This window comes from Vulpes lagopus, chromosome 11, assembly GCF_018345385.1.
Source record: "Vulpes lagopus strain Blue_001 chromosome 11, ASM1834538v1, whole genome shotgun sequence".
Lineage (NCBI taxonomy): Eukaryota > Metazoa > Chordata > Mammalia > Carnivora > Canidae > Vulpes > Vulpes lagopus.
Genome location: NC_054834.1, coordinates 54,292,616 through 54,310,665, shown reverse-complemented (window position 1 = coordinate 54,310,665; position 18,050 = coordinate 54,292,616). Strand labels below are relative to the sequence as shown.

At 36.5% G+C, this 18,050-nt stretch overlaps 1 pseudogene; it reads left to right on the top strand.

The window, feature by feature from the left end:
• Positions 1–16,913: 16,913 nt before the first annotated feature.
• LOC121471551 lies at positions 16,914–17,326 on the top strand (annotated as a pseudogene).
• Positions 17,327–18,050: the final 724 nt, after the last annotated feature.

Below are 18,050 nucleotides of genomic sequence, written 5' to 3'. Positions count from 1 at the left end.
TAGACCCATACCATTATTCATAAGACAGTACAGTCATAGGAATACATATGTACTTTGATTCCCTGAGTCTTAACTTTTTTTTTACATGGTTTATGGTCCTATTTAGTTGTTGTTGTTGTTTTAAAACTTATTCCTTATATATTTATTTCTTCTTTTATCTCTTGTTCATCAAAAGCTCTTGTACACACTTAAAATTCCACTAGTAGTTCTCTGAGCCTCCGTAGTCATCCATAATTCTGTAATAACAGATAACATATGCATGGTTACACTAAGAAAGGCAAATATATTAATTCATTTAGTCTTCATAATAACTCTGAGTCAGGTGTGGTATCAAACATTTATTTACTTATCTTAGAGAATTATTATTTTTTAAGATTTTATTTTTTATTCATGAGAGACACAGAGAAAGAGAGAGAGAGGCAGAGACACAGGCAGAGGGAGAAGCAGGCTCCATGCAGGGAGCCCGACGTGGGACTCAATCCTGGGTCTCCAGGATCAGGCCCTGGGGCGGGAAGGCAGGCGCTAAACTGCTGGGCCACCCGGGCTGCCCTTATCTTAGAGAATTATTATAAGACTTGCTGGGTGGGAGTATGTAAACCCTCTACCACATAAAATTCATAGCACACGGCAGGTACTCAGATGGTGATGATGACGATGGTTGTGAATGATTTGCCCAATAAATCATTCTTACTCAGACTCTTGATTCTAAAAAGCCAATTAGTTCAAAATAAGATATAACCTTGGTCAGACCTATGCCAAAGGCACTTTGGCAGATGATTTGATTATTTTACTTCTTTATTTCCAATGCTACTCCCAAAAGATTCAAAGAGGTCTGTGGGAAGGTATTGACTTCAGAACCAACATTTAATTAACATTAATCTTCAGTAGCATCTCAATTAGACAATTTCTAGATTCCTGAGAACTTTTACAAGTTCATGTATATTAGGGTTAAAAAAAAAAAAAAAACAAGTAAGCAAACAAAGAACAATAACAACAATAAAAACCGTGGATTCCAAATCTGGTTATAGGGGAAATTCACTGATCATAGGAGATAAGTTGAATACACTAGATTATGAAGACATTTCGTGACTTAGTATTCTATATCTGACTCAAGCCAGCCAAAGGCCTTACTTTTGCTCATTGTTTTCTCTCATTACTCCCCTCCTAGAATCTTCAACCACAGTGCACCCCCATCCCATTCCATCTTGAAAACTTGAAAAAGTATAGTCCAGGCAGCAGAAACTTCTCAGTTCTTAAAATTGCCAAATACCAGTGATATTTAAATTGAGCTCAATTAAATATCACTCAATTAATGAGGGCTCAATTAAATATCACTGGTAATCATAATCATCCTCTTCCACCCAACTTCTATTTAGGTCCCTTATTCTCTTTACATCCACCTATTCTAAAACTTGCTACTACATTTTTTTGTTGTTGTTAAATGCTATAGCTAGGAAAAACAATCAATTTCTGCCTACAGAAAAAAAAAAAAAGAAAAGATCTATCGATGCATATTTGATAAGAGGAGAAACCACCATAGAAGGTCAGCTAGCTTCAGTGCAAAAACATTCAAAGAGCACAACAATGCCTTAAAGTAATATAAAGAGTAGAACTTTTAAAGGGGTAGAATCTTTTGTACTCTACTTGGAAACTATGCCCAAATTTGCACTTACTTAAGACAGTACACATTTGATATTGTATTATCCCACATACAAAGCATTGTTCTACACATGTCAAAGGCAGTATCTAATTTGTGGAGGCCAGGACTACTAAGAGGAAAAAGACAGTCAATCAAAGAATTACAATGTATTATGACGTAGTTAGGCATAAAAAGTAGTATGGGAGCTAAACAGAGTACATAGTTTATTTTTTAGGTTAGAGACAAAAAGATAGGCTGGATAAGAACATTTTATCAAATGGCCTTTTGGGCTAGATTATTTAAATACTCGGAGAACGTCACCTGGAAATGAAAGAAGGGTAAATATAATAGGAAAAGTATTTAAGTAGGAAATTTCTTACTAAGAATAAGGTACACAGGGTTAAGACTAAATTCAAAATAAGAAAATCATGTACTGTTTATGTTGAGTAGGCATAATGAAGACTATTTAATATTATTATCTCATTACATTTCTTCCATTGTACTTGGGTTAATATATGTGAACATTAAATTCGTTAATATATGAATGTTAATATGAATATTCTTAGAGAAGTGCCTAGCACACAGTATAAGTGTCATTGCTATCATTATTAGTGTTATTATTCTTATGAGTAATAGATTTCTTTTTTTGGTTCATAATCTTGAAAAATAATCAAAGTGAATATTTTTAAAACTATTCACATTCTAGCATAACTGATTCAGATGGACCTCTTATTCCGATTTTTCTAACGTAATGAAGAAAGAATATATATAATATCTTTTCATGAATTTTTTTAAGATTTTGTTTATTTATTAATGAGGGGCAGAGACACAGGCAGAGAGAGAAGCAGGCTCCATGCAGGGAGCCCTACATGGGACTCGATCCTGGGTCTCCAGGATCAGGCCATGGGCTGAAGGCAGTGCTAAACCGCTGAGCCACCCGGGCCGTCCCCATTCATGAAATTTTTAAAAATCTGTCCATTTACTTATCTAAGTTCCTACTGCATCAATTCCATATAATGTGTTAACATTTCAATTTTAAGTTTCCTAAAACTATTGAATATGCCATTTGAATATCATCTAGCAGTAACCATTGGATCTTTTTCAAATCCATTCTGTAGTCTTCATGGGGAAGGGTGGTGAGAACAGGAATTAAATATTCAATTTAAAAGATTATGGAAAATGTCCCCAGCAAAGATGGTGAAGGTATGACCAATGCTGTCCTGGGAGATGCCTTTGAATTTCATGCATTATTGCAGTATGCAGATGAGAATGTTTCTATTTTCTTCTGAGCTTCATGTTTTACACAAAGGAGCATATCTTTTCCTTATATTAACATGGAGTATAGGCAGTAACTAACAAAAAGTTTAGCTACAATGTGTATTCGGATCTATGTGTCATCAGTATCTGAGCTTTAACAAGTATGCAATATGGCTTTAGATTAGTTGATCATTTAGTACTACAACTCTTATCCTAAAAGTTCAGAAATACCTTTAGGAAGAAAATTCTCATAGATGAAACGGATGCTTCATTCTGAGGAGAAATAAAGTCTTTAATGTAAAAGAAAACAAAATAAAACATCTGTCATGGAAAATGCCCAGTTGTTGTGGAAATATTGTCCCCAGAAAAAATATGGTGAATTTCTTAAATACATAGAGATATACCTTGTCTTTGCTCTTTGCTTTGTTGTACTGTGCAAATAAATTGTATTTTTTAAAAATTGAAGGTTTCTGGCCATCCCACATCAAGCAAATCTATGAGCATCATTTTTTTCAACAACATTTTCTCACTTCATGTTTCTCTGATACATTTTGGCAATTTGTGAAATGTTTCAAAATTTTTATTATTGTTTTGTTATAGTTATATGTGTTCAGTGCTCTTTGATGTTACTATTGTAATTGTTTTGGGGCACAATAAACCATGCCCAAATAAGACAGCAAATTTAATAAATAAATGTTGAGGATGTTCTTACTGCTCCACTGACCAGCCCTCCCTGCTCTCTTCTCCTTGGGCCTCCCTATTCCCTGAGACCCAACAATATGGAAATTAGGCCAATTAATAACCTTGCAATAACCTGTGTTCAATGAAAGGAAGAGCAGGATGTCCCTCCCTTTAAATCAAAAGCTAGAAGTGAGGTCAGCCCAGGTAGCTCAGAGGTTTAGCGCTGCCTTCAGCCCAGGTTGTGATCCTGGAGACAGGGAATCGAGTCCCCATATTGGACTTTCTGCATGGAGCCTGCTTCTCCCTCCGCCGGTGTCTCTGCCTCTCTCTTTCTGTGTCTCTCATGAATAAATAAATAAAAAGTCTTAAAAAAAAAAAAAAAGCTAGAAGTGATTAATGAGGGAGAAATGCCTAAGACATTGACTTGCCTCCAAAGTCAAGATGAATACATGAATGATAAGAATACAAAACAGTTTTATTGTTGATATAGAGAAAATTTTAGTGGTCTGGATAGAAAATCAAACAGCCACATTTCCTAAAGCCAAAGCCCAATCTAGAGCAAGGCCCTAACTCTCTTTAATTCCATAAAGTCTAAAAGAAGTGAGGAAACTGTCGAAGAAAAGTTGGAAACTAGCAGAGCAGGCTCATGAGGTTTAAGGAAAGGAGCCATCTCCAAAACAGAAAAATGCAAGGCACAGCAGCAAGTGCTGATGTCAAAGCTGCAGCAAGTTCTCCAAAACATCTAGCTAAGATCAATAATAAAGGTGGCTACACTAAACAACAGATTTGCAGTGTAGATGAAACAGCCTTCTGGTGGAAGAAGATACCATCTATGACTTTTCATGGTGAGAAAGGAGAAGTCCATGCCTGGCTTCAAAGCTTCAAAGGACAGAGAGACTCTCTTGTTAGGGGCTAGTATAGTTGGTGACTTTCAGTTGAAACCAATGTACACTCACTATTGGGAAATCCTAGATCCCTTAAGAATTATGCTGGATAGGTACACCTAGGTGGTGCAGTCAGTTGGGCATCCACGTCTTGGGTTTGGCTTAGGTCATGATCTTGGGGTTGTGAGGTCGAGCAATGTGTTAGCTCCATGCTTAGTGCAGGGTCTGATGGGAGTTCTCTGCCTTTCCCTCCGCCCCTTCCCCTGTGCATTCTCTTTTTCCCTCAAAGAAATAAATAAGCTCTTAAAAGACAAAAGGGGATCAATAAAAAAAAAAGAAAGAAAGAAAGAAAGAAAGAAAGAAAGAAAGAAAGAAAGAAAAAAGGGGTATGCTCCATCTATTTTGTCACTGTATCATAAGGGAACCAAAAGGCCTGGATGACAGCAAGTCTGTTTATAACGTGGTTTACTGAATCTTTTAGACCCACTGTTGAGACCTACTACTCAGAATAAAAAGATTCCTTTCAAAAATACGACTGTTCTTTGACAATGTGCCTGGTCACCCAAGAGCACTGATGGAGATATTCAATGAGATTGATATTATTATCATGCCTGCAAACACATATTTATTCAGCAGCCCATGGATCAAGGAATAATGTTGATTTTCACATCTCTTTATTTAAGAAATACATTTGTAAGGTTGTAGATGCCAGAGATAGACGTTCCTCTGATGGATCTGGAAAAGTAAATTGAGAACCTTCTGGAAAGGATTCACTGTCCTCAATACCATTAAGAATATTTGTGATTCGTGGGAAGACGTCAAAATATCAACATCAATTGGAATTTGGAAGTAATTGATTCCAAACCTCATGCATGACTTTGAGGGGGTTCAAGACTTCAGTAGAGGAAATAACTGCAGATGTGGTGGAGATAGCAAGGAAACTAGAATTAGAAGTAGAACTTTAATTGATGCTGCAACTGCATCGCTGTCTTATTTTTAGAAATTGCCACAACCACCCCAACCTTCATCAATCAGCACTGTGATCAGTCAGCAGCCTTCAGCAGCAAGGCAAAGACCTTCCATCAAAGATGATAATTTCCTGAAAGCTTAGGTGATGATGACTATTTTTAGGAATATTTTTTTAAAATTAAGATATATACATTGTCTACTTTAAACATAATGCTATTGAATACTTTACAGACTATAGTAGAGTGTAAATATAACTCGTATAGACACTGAGAAACCAAAATATGCATTTGATGCACTTTATTGCAAAATTTACTTTATTTTGGTCATCTGGAATGGAACCCACAATAACTCCGAGGTATGACTGTATTGTACACACTATATAGTACATAATGAATGACTTTAGTTTGCTATAAAGTATAAAAAAGTAACTTCCTATGTTATTTCTTTCAACAGTAAAAATTGTATGAATCATTCAATTTCATAGGATTAGCAACTGGAGAAATTTCCATGTCTCAAACCCTTATAAAAAAATCTTAATTCCCCTTTGTTCTTTGATCACAAGGATCTGAGGCATCAGCCTCTGATTGAGCATGGCAGTAAATATTCCAAGTCCTTTATATCTGTTTTTGTACAATAAACCCACACAGTAGGTATTTTATGATTAATGAAAGGAAGGCTCAGATGAATTAAGTGGTTCAGTCTGGGGTGACTCTAGTTCTCTCTCATCAGAAAGTCTATATTCCAAACCAGTTAAGCATGCCCTCTATATGACCTATGGGATGGCCCCCACTTGCTCAGAACAAAATGAAACTTTTGTAAAAGCAACCAATTAATCACACCCATTTTTTATCACAAAGAGAATTTCAGAAAATTCATCAGTGCAGACATTCTCTCTTTCTTTTTCTTATAACATAATAAATTTATGTCTCTTATACTCAGTCTTACTGACTCTAATGACCTTGAATATAACCTAGGTTTCAAAACTATGGAATTTTAAAGACAGGGAGATGAAACCCCTTCTCTGTCTCTGATGGTTGAACAGTTGTATGAAGTTCTGGAAACCAGTAACTCAGAAAAGTATCTTCTATCTTCTCGTTTATGCATTCCTGGGGAAATTTTATCTTTTTGTTGTTGTTGTTGTTGTTGAAGTGCTGTGTTACCAATGATTATATAATTTAAGAAAACTTAAAAAAAAAAAAAAAGATGTGTGAAAAACTCATGTTGATGGAACACTCTAATTAATTAGGCCTTAAAAATCAAGTTTTTGCTCTGATGACAACAGAGTGTCTTTTATTGGAGTATATTTGCATTTCCAAATATATTGTCATTCTATTCACAACTTGTGAACCAAATAAACTTATGATTTGGCCCTAGATGAATTCTTAAGAGGTAAGAATTTTATATGTACTTATAAAATGGAGAAGATCAATTGGCATGTTCCTAAGATCATTAAAAAGCTAATGATACACACCAAATAAAATGAGGGGGCAGTATTTTCATCTATTCCAAAATCCAAATTTATTTTGGAAAAAAAATGACATAAAGCTTTACAATTTCTAATATAGCTCCTTCCTATATTATTAAAGTATCAAAAATAATTCCTCTTGTTCATGAACTGGGCATCCAAACACAATAACTAACTGTAGGTGAAAACTGTACCCCACATTTAATAGAATAAATAGAAGACAAAATTTGATGTTCTTGGAGCACTTATTTGAGACATATAACATACTTTATATATTCTCCGTGGAGTAATATGGTGATTATTTTCCTTCTGCATAGACCAATCCAATGGTCAGTAAAATGTCCTTGTATTCTAGGGCCACCTGGGTGGCTCAATTGGTGAAGCATGTGACTTCAGCTCAGGTCATGATCTCAGGGTCCTGGGATCCAGCCCCACATCAGGCTCCCAACTCAGCAGAGTCTGCTTGTCCTTCTGTCTTTCCCCCCACTCATGCTCTCTCATTCTCTCTCTCTCTCTCTCTTTCTGTCTCTCTCTCCTCTCTCAAATAAATAAACAAAAATTTTAAAAACAAAAACAAAAGAGGAATAGAGATACTAGAAATGCAGGCATACAGAAGAAGGACCATGTGAGGACACAGCAAGAAGACAGCTATCTGCAAGCAAAGGAAAGAGGATTCAGGAGAAACCAATCTTGCCAATACACTGATCATGGCCCTGTAAAGCCTTGAAAACTGAGAAAGTAATTTCCGTTGTTTAAGCCAGTCATACTCTGTTATGGCAGCCTAAGCAGATGGCCTTCAGACTTGAACTACAACGTTGATGGTTTCCTGGGTCTCCATAATCTCATGATCCAATTCCTTAAAATAAATCTTTCTCAACCTCTCATTTTCTCTGTCTCTCTGTCTCTCTCCCTTAATCTCCCTCCTTCCATCTCTCCCTTCCTGGTACCACCCCCCCCCCCCATTCTCCCAAAGTCACAGAGCTAGTACACAATGGTGATGACATTTCAAATCAGCAGTCCCATTGCAGAATCTGTAATCATAACCACTCTACTATATGACTCAAAACATTGTATTGAAATATCAATTTTGTTTGAAGATTTGAGGAAAACACATTACTTTTATATTAAAATAAGCAAAGATACATTATGGAGCAGAATGCAAAAAGTATGTGAAATTTTAATATGAAAAAGGAGACTTCAAAGAATGTTTGTTCTTATATCTGGTTTGCTTCGGGCTTAGGCACTTGATCTTGGGGGGTATGCATTCACTGCCCTGTGCTGATATGAGTATTTCAGTGAAAAACATGAAAATTATTACATTGCACAAAGTTTCTCCTTGCTGTGTGTTGAATCTGTTAATATTTATAACTTTCTTTTAGGCATGTGCTTACACCAAATTCTTCATAACTTAGGTAAAAATAAAAATATACAGAATACAGAAGTACATAAACAGAGTTACATTGGAAGACTGGATTATCTGAAGTGGTAATTTCACTTTCTCGCCCAGAACCTCAGTAAAATCACAGGCTGTGTGGGACATAAATGGAAATAACAATCAAAAGGATGGCAGAAATCCAGATCCCAATCACATGGAGGTGTGCCGAGAGCTGAGATTTGGGCCCTATGCCATCAATTTTAAATTTGAACAGATGACACAAAAGTTGCTTTTAATACTTTGGGTCATGACTCTGTGGCTTGAAGAAAACATTTTTTCCTCCTCAGTTGAATGGAGATTTTATCAATTGGAAACTTCACTCTAGTAAAAACCAGAGACTTTTTCTAAACAGAATATGCCTTTTTAAAAATCCTAAATGCCTTTGATTGGATTTTTCTGATGTTTTTTTTAATTCTATCACAAGGAAACCTTGTTACTGTAAGGAAAAAAAAAGAAATCCTGATTAAAAACAGCTAGTCAGAATTCTTAGAGATCTTGAATTGACCAGTGAAACTAAAATATATTTCAATGAAATGAAATATATCATACAATGAATATGTGTGTATACTCAGAGGGACCAGCTTGGCAGATATCTTACTCTCTGATTTTGGCTTTTCTCATTTGAAAAAGATGTTACATATGTAGGTTTTGATATGGAATTCATATAGAAAAAAAAAAGCAAATAGTAAGTACCTGTTGCATGAAATAATTAAGTAAATTCCAGATAGTTACATATTTGCATGTAAGTTCAGCTCATACAAATGGAATGATCCACATGACTATCAAGAAATCTATAGATTTTAATCAGTATCATCAACAACTACCTAAACATGTAGTTTAATGGTATTTTAGATAACATTGCATGCCACAAACACTACCAAAAAATTCTCAACCGTGTGTGAATCATCTCATTTTTACAAATGGTAACGATGACATTTAGGGGTTTGGAAAATTCTATGACTCATGGTCACAGAAGTTGTAACTCACAGAGGATAGATTTGAACCCATGAAGGTCTAATTCCTAAAAGCATTTGCTCTTTCTAATGAACCTTCAATAACTTGAAAAGTACAGAAGGTATTTTCCTCATCTTCCTGAATGGTCAGTCCAACAAAAGGTGTTCTCATGGATAATTGCTTGAGTTAACACAGCTATGACTAAGGCCAGAGGTATAAATATCCTGAAGCATAGAATCTTTCTTTTTTTTTTCTAATTTTATTTTTTGTATTGGAGTTCGATTTGCCAACATATAGCATAACACCGAGTGCTCATCCATTTAAGTGCCCCGCTCAGTGCCCATCACCCAGTCACCACAACCCCCCTTCCACTTCCCCTTCCACTACCCCTTGTTCATTTCCTAGAGTTATGTGTCTCTCATGTTTTGTCTCCCTCACTGACATTTTCACTCATTTTCTCTCCTCTCCCCTTTATTCCCTTTCATTAATTTTTTTCTGATGTAGTAGATGAAACTGTCGTCAATAAGGCTTCTTGGTAACCTAGACAATTAAGAGCAAGAGAAAATGTGTGTTTATTTGACAGTCATGTGTGACCTCAGTATATTCCATGGTACCATAGCTGACGAATCTATCATTTACATATTTTTGTAATTTGTATGTTAGAGTCATCAAACTGATAATTTCACAAACAGACTTTTTTTTAAAATTTGCAGGTAGCATTTTAATGAGTTTAGGTCAAATTCAGATAGAAAACAGTGAGCCCGAGGGATGGCTTAAATATTCTAGCTAACCTTTGGGGAAGTCGTCTTAATAGTAATTTTAATATTGGTAATAAGAAAAAGTTCTATAAGAACTCTTTATATTCTAGAAAATATGCTCATATAAATGATCTCATTTCTTCCTTGTAACATTTCTCTGAGGCAGGCAGGAAAAGTTTACCATTCTCGTTTTAAAAATGAAGAAGCTGTGGCTCATAATGATGAAGTAATGCACCCATTAACATAGGATCTTGAAAGATAAAGTGTATCTTGAAACTCATCAAAAAAAAAAAAAAACTCATCTTTTAGCTTGATCCATCATACTATAAAAGTGAAAATTTAGGGACTAACTGGAGCCACATAAAATTTATATTCTATTTTAAACAATAAATATACAAATGTGGGGTTTATATCTTAGGTCATTTCAATCATTTATTCCTTGTATATTTGAGAGGAAAAAGATCCTAAGGATATTTTCATATACAAGTGTCAATCTGAGTTACTCAAGTTAGATCTGGGTAGATTATACAGAAATGTACCAAATGACCTTTATATCAGACAAATGCTGAATAACATTCCTTGCAACAGAAAAGACTGATTACAGGAGAACATTTTTCTTTAAGCCAGGGAGTCCCAGCTCTGCCTTTTGTGCTCCCCAAGTTTTCTTCAGAAGTTTCCAAGGATGAATAAATATTTCAAAGCAAAAACATATTTAAATTTTAAATTTTTCATATGTCACCATTGTTCTCTTTTTGCGGAGGAAGAAAGGAAATGGATATTCCAGCATTTAGTTTCAGTGTGAACAGCTTTGCAGGTAGAATTTTTCTAGCATCATGGAGATATGGCATATATTAGCAAATCTAAAATGCAAAGTGAAGCGGTGAGTGAAAAAAGGTGCTACAGGAAGTTTCTAATCCAGTAGTCATCGTACATTGTGGGAAGCTTGAGCTCCATGTCTTAGAGACCTCTGTCTAAGACCACTGGTGGCAATGTGAAATTTGCATCAAAGCTATCTCAAGTGGGGGTGAGGAAGCTGTGGGCTTCACATACCATCACCCACCATATCATTGGCTGTTGGCTGCTTCCAGCATCAAATTCCCAGTAGTTCCTCTTGCTAGTGTCAGTATGAAGACATGAGTGAGGGGAAATGGGTAGACTCTTGCAGTATTTGCTATAGTCATCCCCAGACTATAAACCATTCCCTAATCCTGCACTTCCACGCAGGATACTCTTAGAAAACATATCCATGCTTAAAAACATGTTCTTGACACAGGACTGCATCGCTGCCTCTCACCCTCACATGGTGCCCTTTACTGCGAACAAGAGTTAAAAGTGATGACTCCATTTACTACCATATCAGAGTAGCCTCTTTTCTCCATGTCCTCCCAGTTACAAACAAACAAAACTTGAACACCATAAAGCAAGCAAATGTAAGAAGACTAGAAAGTGGTAAAAGAGAAAATGGCTTACCTAGGGACCCTATTACTTGAAAAATGAAACGGCACTGAGTTCCCTGAGTCTCTTATTGCTTTCATAGATTCTGGACAGGGTGGTATAGAAAACCACAACCTGCAACTATCAAGATGCATGCACAAAATTTGGCCAGAAGAAGAGCCTGATTCTTCTAGCTAAAAGACCAGGAAAAAAGTGGCCTAAAAAGAACAAAAATGTTTTTTGGAAATACTTGCCCTACTGCAGCCAAACCCCAAAGGAAAACTGAACTCACCCATGCAATTTCATTGGGCTGTGAAAGAAATAGGTCTTCTATCCAACCCTCTCTCTTTCCTCGCACTATGTGCATAGGCATCACACTACAATTCCCCTGCCAGGTGCTATCCATGGGTCAGTGGGAATCTGATCTTTTATCCTCTGCCTGGCATAACTCTATGGAGGTCTGATTTCTCTTCCAGGAGAGTATGTTTTGGGGGTAGTGGGAGTGCAGAGCAGAGAGCTGATCTTCCAATTCCCCAGTGGCCAGCACCCAAAAGTGGTTTGATTCCCTCACCAAGGTAGCATCAGCTGGCTGAAGAGATGAGCTGAGCTTCCGCCTGTCCAATCCAGCAGCAGTGAGGCTGAAGAAAGCAGTATACATTAGGTTTAATAAGTACGTCTCTTTTTTCTACTCCTGGTGTCAGCAATGACAAGTGGACAGCTGAGCCCCTACAAATTTAGGAAACTGGGTGAACCCCTAATAGGATAAACCAAAGAAATTCATTCTGATGCCTCATAATTAAATTTCCCAAAACAAAAGACTAAGAAAAACATCTTGAAAGTAGCCAGAGAAAAACAACATCTTACCTATAGGGATATACAATTAAGATGGCAGCAAGTTTTCAACTAGAGTTCCGAGCCACTCTTTGTCAGATGTGTCCACCTTCAGGCCATAAACTGTAAAATAGAAAGCCCACCCTGTATCATCCTCTCTTCTAACTCTTGATATCCTTCCAAAACTCTGCCTGCATTTCTTCACACTCCAATGCCTTCGGATAGTTATGCTTTGGGGTTATTTTCTTTTAATATTTTGTCCAAAGTTTAGAATTGTTTTACAAGAGGGTCAATCCAATATGAACCTATTTCACTGTAGCAGTGGCACTCTCAGACATCACAATTCCATTAAAATCCAAATTCTTTATATCAACATATATGGAATGAAAATCTGTCCCTAGCCTGCCTCCCATATTACATCTTGTTTCATAGTCCGATTTACTCATCAACCACACTAGTTTTCCATACATATTTCAAACTAGTTCCTCTTTCGGACTTTTTAAGTTATTCCCCCCCCCCCGAGATTTCTGATTATAACCCGTTATTTACATCTTCATTTTCATTAAATTATCATCTTACATGCCACTTCTCTGAGAAGCCTTCCCTGATCGTTCAATCTCAAGAAGTATTTTGCAAGAATCATAGTTTCTTATCACAGTTTCATTTTCATATCATATATTACTATTTGAAATCATCTAATAAATTTATCCACATTTTATAATATTCCTTCCCCATCTATAATTTAAGATCATATATCAACATTCCACTTATTCTGTTAACTGGATCCCAATTAATAAAATAGTTCTTTAACACACAGAAAATATTCCATAAATAATACATAAATTGGGGGGGGGGATTTATATAAATAAAAACATCTTTATAGGACATTATAAATGTAATTTTATCTATTAAAGGATTTAACATTTGTAAATGTGTAGACATTATTTCTCAAGAATTTTACTTGGATATACTTCAATGGAAGTACTCAACATCTTTTACTTTCCTCAAGATATCTGTCATTCCACATCAAATCCCACCCCAATTAATTGAATTAAGAAACAAAGGAAGGATGGCCCAGTCAGTTGAGCATATGATTCTTGATGTCACCTGAGGTCCTGATCTCAGGGTCATAGGATCAAGCCACCCATCAAGCTCTGTGTTCAGCATGGAGTCTGCTTAGGATTCTCTCTCTCCCTGTGTCCCTTCTCCTCATACTCTCTCTCTTGAAAATAAATAAATCTTGAAAAAAAAAAAAAACGAAGGCAAAAGGAGTTGAATCAGTTTCAAGAACTACGTTTGAGCAAATTTAATAGAATTTGAGCAAATGACTATGCCCAAAATAAATACTGGGATTATACTTAATGAACTCACTAGGAAAATCTTCATTAAAAAGAAGATTCAGATAATATATTCTAGTAGATGGTGTATGATTTTTTAATTACATAATCATTGTGCCTCTTTTTGCCTGGAAAGTTAACCAAAATGTTCTGTATTTGTTTACTTTCTGACAAGTGATCATTTTGTACAGGGCATTTACTGATTACACTGAAATCCAGCAGTGGGTGACAAAGCTCATCTCATTTCTTTCCTCTCCTTCCATTTTATTTACTAGTTTACATATAAATGGTCTTGTGTCAGACAAATTCTTATTTGAATCTGAATTGTGCTGACACCAGAAATATTTGGAAATATTTCTTGACATGTCATCAAGCATATTGTCAATTTGTACCTTCCAAATTTATACACATACAGACATTCCAAATGCTGTCCTCAGCTCAAGCAAGATGCCAAAAATACTCTATAAAAGGGGTTTGTCAACAAGATCTTTGTGAGGGTCTAAAAATGTTTGAAAACCAGCAAAGGTTTTCTCCATTTCAAAATTGCCATTTCATTATACCCTAATCTTATATAAACGTTACTTTATGAGAAATTACATTTCCATTAATTTAACTTTTATGAACACATGAGGAAGTCATCTTTATTTAGAAATATTTCTAATAGAAAATTTAGATAGAAAAACATCAAACTGCATACTTTAATTTAGGTAAACATTCTTGCCTATTTTCATAACTGGCAACCTATATAATTAAAGTTATAATAATTGAGCAAAAAGAGGTATGAACTCCTATGTTTTATTGTCCCATCACATGAATATCTTCCACAGTATTCAGGTAACACTTCCTACAGTTCAAGTCTGAGAACCATATCTTGGTGTTCTTAATTGTTAAATGGATTGTTGCCAGATAATTTTATATCTCCCAATACATGATATTGGATATTGAACCAGGTCAACTCAAAATCATACATTAAAGCCCAAACTTCTTGCATCTCAGAATATGACCTTATTTGGAAAAAAAAAGACTGTTCAGGTTAGTTAGTTAAGGTATGGTTATATTGAAGCAGTGTGGGTTCCTAATGCAAAGTGACTGAAAACTTTATAAAAAGGGGAAATTTGGACACAGACATATACGGAACACCATATAAAGATTGGAGTTATGCTGTCACAAGCCAAGGAACTATCTGGATCTCTGAAAGAGATCCTTTTTGAACACCTTGAGAGGGATTATGCCCTTGCCAACACATTGATCTTGAATCTCTAGCCTCCAGATCTATAAGATAATAAATTTCTATTACTTTAGTGCCTCAGTTTGTGTTACTTTTTTATGGCAGCCTAGCAAACTAATTCACATGGGAAGAAGGTAGTTAGCTAGTATTACTTGCAATACCATAGCTCTTCAAAAATGGTATTTATTGAAACAATGTAGGACTTCAGCTTCTGCTATTCTCTGCTTTCTATTTAATGTTTTGTACATCATTTCTCATGATACACTATCATCCTTTGTGCTGTCAGTAAATATAAGCTTCAAGTAACAAGTTTACAAAGATTGTTACTGTGCTTTGTTTGTATTGACCATGAATGAAAGTCTTGGCCTGAATATTCAGGAAAATGTGAGCAATAGTTCATCCTCTGGTCATGTTAAATATGCTATTCAGAATTTTAGAAGGTTGTGTCTCTGCCTCTCTCTCTCTCTCTCTTGAATAAATAAATAAAATCTTAAAAAAAAAAAAACTTTCATCTACATTAATTTAATCTAACAACAACAAGAAAAGAATTTTAGAAGGTAAAGGTAGAAGACCACATCTCCTAATATTTTCTTGCTTGAAGTTTAGGCCATAATCACTACATTATTGAATGTGATCTCATTGTTGATTACACCCTGCCTTGCACACATCACTACCAGTGAGTAGGACAGTCAAGAAGTCCTTTGATGGAATGATGAGAGAGATTCTGTTTCCCAAAGTTCTATTTGTCTATCTCTCCTTTGCATGGCTCAATATTGACCCAAGAGAGCAAAACATTTCCACATGAATTTGATGCAAGAGAGACATTTATTGGAGAGGCACATTGATATTGCAAAGTAAAGACCAAAAAGGCCTCCAAAGCCTTTTCTGAGAATAAAGGAAAGATAAGCCTGGATGACAGCCTTGACAGGTGATGCAGAACTTGCTCAGGGTAAATGGTAGCTATTGCCACCACCAGGATGATGTGGGAACAGGGATGAATGAAAACCAAGATTGGGCCCTTGGATACATAGATCAGTAATATACCATTCATATTCCACAGCCCTGAGCTTTTCTTGTGTCCAGCATGAACAAAAGTCATCTAAAGTCAGCATGTTGGAAACATGCTAGACCCTAATGGTTCTCATAAAATAGGAAATCCAGTGGGAGTGAGTCACCTCCCAGTCTGCCTTCCCAGGATGTAGCATATTGCCTGATCTCTGGAGCTTCTCAGTGCCTCAGGTTGATCCAGTGTGTGGTAGTTGAGAATAAAGAGTTAAAAAGCTTCTCGATGGATGTAAATGGTGACCCAAGACAAGGTGTACCTTGTCCTGTCTCCAGGAGCCCTGTTTTCATATCTCTTATAGTTTGGCTGGTCCCGGGTCCTAGAGGGGAGCCTAGAGCACTTTAAGGAAGACATCCTAAAGTATTGGTTATGTCAGGATGTGGGGCATGGGCCAAGACCCCAAGTTGCCCAATTGTAAGGTTAGTATTGCTATGAAGTCCAACAATGCTCTTCAGTTTACATTTGGCAGCACATATATCTGTATCTACCAAGTGTATTATCTGGCAATAAACTTTAAGTGTTTTTTTTTTTTTTAAAGAAGCTTAAATTCTAACAGTGTTAAAAAATGTAATAGGTGCCACCAATTGTTCAGAAATCTTAGGAATATGTGAGGAAGCAAGCATATGAAATCTAATAGATGGAGAATGTGTGTATTATGGGCATGGAAATTCCTGAGGAAACTCTGGGTTAACTTTGATCTACAAATAACTTGATAAAATCAGGGAACAATTTCCAATATATTTTTTTATATTTTTATTGATTAATTAACTTATTTATTTATGTAAGACAGAGAGTGAGAGAGCATGGTCAGGGGGAAGGGACAAGTAGACTCCACGCTCAGTGCAGAGCTGGACATGGGGCTCCATCCTACAACCCCAAGATCATGACCTGAGCCAAAATCAAAAGTCAGATGCTTAAACAACTGAGCCATCCATGTGCCCCTATAATTTATTTTATAACTGGTAATTGTATAAGTAGATGGTTCATAGTGTCCCAGCCTCAGAGAAAATAGAATATCTGGGAAGAAGAAGAGGCGAGAACGACCCCTGGACCGGCCAAAGCCCGCGTGCCACTGAATCCCCACGTCCAGTGCCTATGGCCACCGCCATGGCCACTACACCCAAGAGAAAGGCTGAAGGGGATGATAAAGGAGATAAAGCCAAGGTGAAGGATGAGCCACAGAGAAGATCCGCAAGTTTATCTGTTAAACCTGCTCCTCCCAAGCCAGAGCCCAAGCCTAAAAAAAGGCCCTTGCAAAGAAGGGAGAGAAGGAACCCAAAGGGAAAAAGGGGAAAGCTGATGCTGGCAAGGATGGAAATAACCCTGCAGAAAACGGAGATGCCAAAACAGACCAGGCACAGAAAGCTGAAGGTGCTGGAGATGCCAAATGAAGTATGTGTACTTTTGATAACTGTGTACTTCTGGTGACTGTACAGTTTGAAATACTATTTTTTATCAAGTTTTATAAAAATGCAGAATTTTGTTTTACTTTTTTTGAAGCTATGTTGTTAGCACACGGAACACTTTATTGTTGTTTTGGGGGAAGAGCATATGTCACTAATAGAATATCTCCGAAGCTAGATTGATAACAAGGGGAAAAACACTTTTCCCTTCTAGTTTTGAGAAACTTCCTCTTGGCTCCCAGGAGGAGGGATTCCTTGATCTTGACACCTGACATGAGCCACCTTGGTGGTGTGGAAAAACTAAATTCATTTTTTTATGTCCTTTTCTTCCTCTAGGCCTTCAACATAGACTTGACTCCCTTAAACCCAGAGACCTGTTGGAACCTGACCCCATGAAATGGCTCCTAGTATGTCAGGCAATCTGGACTTTACAGTGTCACCCCTGAGATGGCGTCCCTCAAAAGAGTTCCTTTTTTCAGTTTGTGGATCTTCAGATTGATAATTCTGTCATTTTCATTTCATTTCCTGAAAGTCAGGGTTGGCTTGCGAAAAGTTGTTAAACAACCTGCTACATGTGAACGGTCAACCCTCACTCTAAACTTTCCCTGTTCAGAGCATCACATGAAGACTTCATTGGTTTTTACAGTGGCTTTCTGATTTTGGTAGTCCATTGAAGAAGGGAGTTTGAAAGTTGTTGTATACTGTTTTCGAT